The sequence below is a fragment of the Vombatus ursinus genome, unplaced genomic scaffold, assembly GCF_900497805.2.
Source record: "Vombatus ursinus unplaced genomic scaffold, bare-nosed wombat genome assembly UNPS02014858.1, whole genome shotgun sequence".
Classification (NCBI taxonomy): domain Eukaryota; kingdom Metazoa; phylum Chordata; class Mammalia; order Diprotodontia; family Vombatidae; genus Vombatus; species Vombatus ursinus.
In genome coordinates, this window is record NW_020954636.1 from 1,894,517 (window position 1) to 1,897,629 (window position 3,113).

A 3,113-nucleotide genomic window follows, 5' to 3' on the forward strand; every position below is an offset into this window, starting at 1 on the left:
CACAATCTCAAAAGAATTTAGATGGATGTGGATATATTGAATGTAAGATGAAGTAGATATAAACAATGGTGAAAATTAATTGTGAAAGCCAGAAAACAAAGGAGTAAGTGGCCATTGCATTTTTTGCTATCAAAGGTAGAATTGGGATGTCTTGGATGAAAGTGAATTTCTCTTCACTGAAGCACTTTCAGGATAGTCTGGATGACTAATTATTGGGAATATAATGGGAATAATTATTCTGGCATTGATTGATTTAGATGGTCCCTAAGATGACTCACAATTCCCAGAGTCTCTAATTCTAGGATATGGAGAATCTAAAGAAAAAAAAGCATCAACCCCCCCCTTCAAAAAAAGGAAAATTTTTAATGTCGCTAATAAAAGAGTCATGGTACTCTGTAAAGATTTGCCATCTTAATTTAATGATTGTCTACCTGTTTTGCTAGTGGCAGTACTACTCATGTAGTCACTTGCATTAAATTAATTACATTTCCCTTTTTTAAATTTCCTAACATTACCTTTTTCACCCCATTTGAAACACTGATGAAAATAATATACCAAAGTTGGTCCTACCATTTTTACTTTTAATTCCATCCCTTCCCATCTTCTACAGGATCTTGCTTTATAAATTTAACTCATTAAACACTGTTAAATGTCTGCTCTGTACAGGGTATTGTCCTAACCTTTGGAGATGCAAAGATTTAAAAATAACATAGTCCCTGCTCTTTATGAGCCTTAAGTTCACTGGGTGGAAGTGGAGGGGGGGGGTGCCTGACAAACACTCATGTTAAGTGTACAAGTTACAAGGGAGAGGGTAAAGTATGAAAGAGGCAGGGGACAAATCTAGAATAAGTTCTGTAAGGAAATTTAAGGAAAAGGAAAGATAGAGGAATCAGGGATGGTTTCTTGGAAGTGATGGTTCTTGAGCTGAGCTTTGAAAGAGTAGAGGTGTTTTAATAGATAAAGAAATAGTGCATTTCAGGTATGGAAGGGTGGCCTATGTTAATGCCCAGAGGTAGAGTTTAGGACAAATTCAGGGAACAGCAAATTACTATTAGCTCAAACATAGGAAAGAAAATAAGATAAAATGAAACTAAAAAGATTAGTTGGAAATGTATTATGGTGGGGTTTAAAAGCAAGGTTAAGGAATTTATATTTTGTGTTGACAGTGACAGGTAGTCAATGGAAGCTTTTGAATAGAGAGGTAAAATAACATGATAGGAAGATTATTTATAACAGTTTAATGAATGGGGTAGCAGAAGGGAGATCATTTACAAGGCTATTATATTAAGCTAGGATATTAGGCCATTGAGTTCATTCCTCTTCTTTCACATTCATTCTATTCTATTGCCTCCTTGCCCACTACCTAAAAACATGCTCAGGTGTGCCCTATCCTAAAACAAACAAAATGCCCTCCCTTGACTTTACTATCCCCTCAAGCTATGCCCTGGATCTCTTCTCCACTTCAGTGCTAAATTTCTGGAAAGGATAGTCTATCTGATTGCCTCCCCTTCTTCACAACCCACCTACTCCTCAACCACTTGCAATCTGGGGCAATGTTGCCCCTATCATTCTACTAAAATGGATCTCCCTAAGGTCACCTTGACCAAGATTTACTGAACTTACTGACCTTTGATCAAGTCTCATCTCCCTGATGATTCTGTACTTTTGACACCATTGACTACTCTACCTTCTAGATATTTTCTCTTCCTCTGATTGTTCTCTGCTTTCTTCTTGTAGTTGACTGAACAATTTTGTTTGATTCCTTCACTGAACAATTGTCCTTCCACCTTCTACTCTGACTAATTTTGCTCTGTTCCTTCACTGGTTCATTGCCCTTCTACCCTCCTCCATGTAAACCAAGGCTATGTTCTTAAACCTATCTATTCTCAGCACTCTTTCCTTTTGCTGGTAATTCACAAACATAATCATTACATTTGAACAGGTTACTTAAATAAGTTTTTAGGGCATTTTTTTCTGGATCTCTCCTTTGCTCCTATCCCAGGCTACCTTGTTTTACAATTATCCATGTATACTATTTATCCTTTATTTGAGCATAATCTCTTTAAGAACAGAGATGATGTTATTTTTTACCCTTGCATGAGTACCTGATATATAAGACACTTAATAAATGTTTCTTTAATCAGTTTGACTAAATTAAAAAAAATTCCCCTTGTTAATTTGTATAATTTCCCTTTATAGACATCTTCTATATGAAAATTGAAGTTGGAAGGGTCAAGGTCATCTGATCTAGCCACTTCATTTCTTTAGGCAGGCTTATAGTTAAGTCTTTCAAGACATATTATTGTATATTTTTTAAAGATCTCTATGGGGGCGTCTAGGTGGTGCAGTGGATAGAGGACTGGCCCGGATTCAGGAGGACCTGAGTTCAAGTCCAGCCTCAGACACATAATACCTACTAGCTGTGTGACCCTGGACAAGTCACTTAACACTCACTGATCTTGATGTTGGCAGCCTGTAGTCACAGCATCATATGTAAGGCCAATGATCATGTTCTCAATGCCATTATCTACATCCTTCAAAAAGCAAAAACAAAGCAAGAATCAGCAGTATATTCAGAATTCCTTTTTTGTGGGAAAGTAACATTTATCAAAAACATCAACAATAGCACCTTTACTCAAAGTGTCAAGGAAAAAGAAGTAATAAATGATGTATAAGGTCCTTCTTCTTACAAAATTATTCAGCAATAGAAATTGCTTGATTGCTTCTGGTTCTAGGCATTTCCACATGACTTATTGAAGCAGTTGCTAAACTTATGACTGAATGAAATGTTTTACTAGAATCCACATTAATCAAAGCACTTTTTTTCTTTCTTTGTAGCCAACCTATCTACCACAAAAGGAAATCCGATTCCTTTGACATGATTTGATATTAATATGTTATGGAAGTTTCAACCTAGTATCTGGTGAGTTTAGTCAGTGGTGAGTGAATTAACAAATGATTTTGTAAAGTTACGATATAGTGCAGCAACCTACTCTTTCTGCTAGCATTTTTTTTTCTTCTTGGATTCAGATGGCAAAATATAAACTAATGAAAATGGGGGAGAGAGAGAGAGAGAGAGAGAGAGAGAGAGAGAGAGAGAGAGAGACAGATGG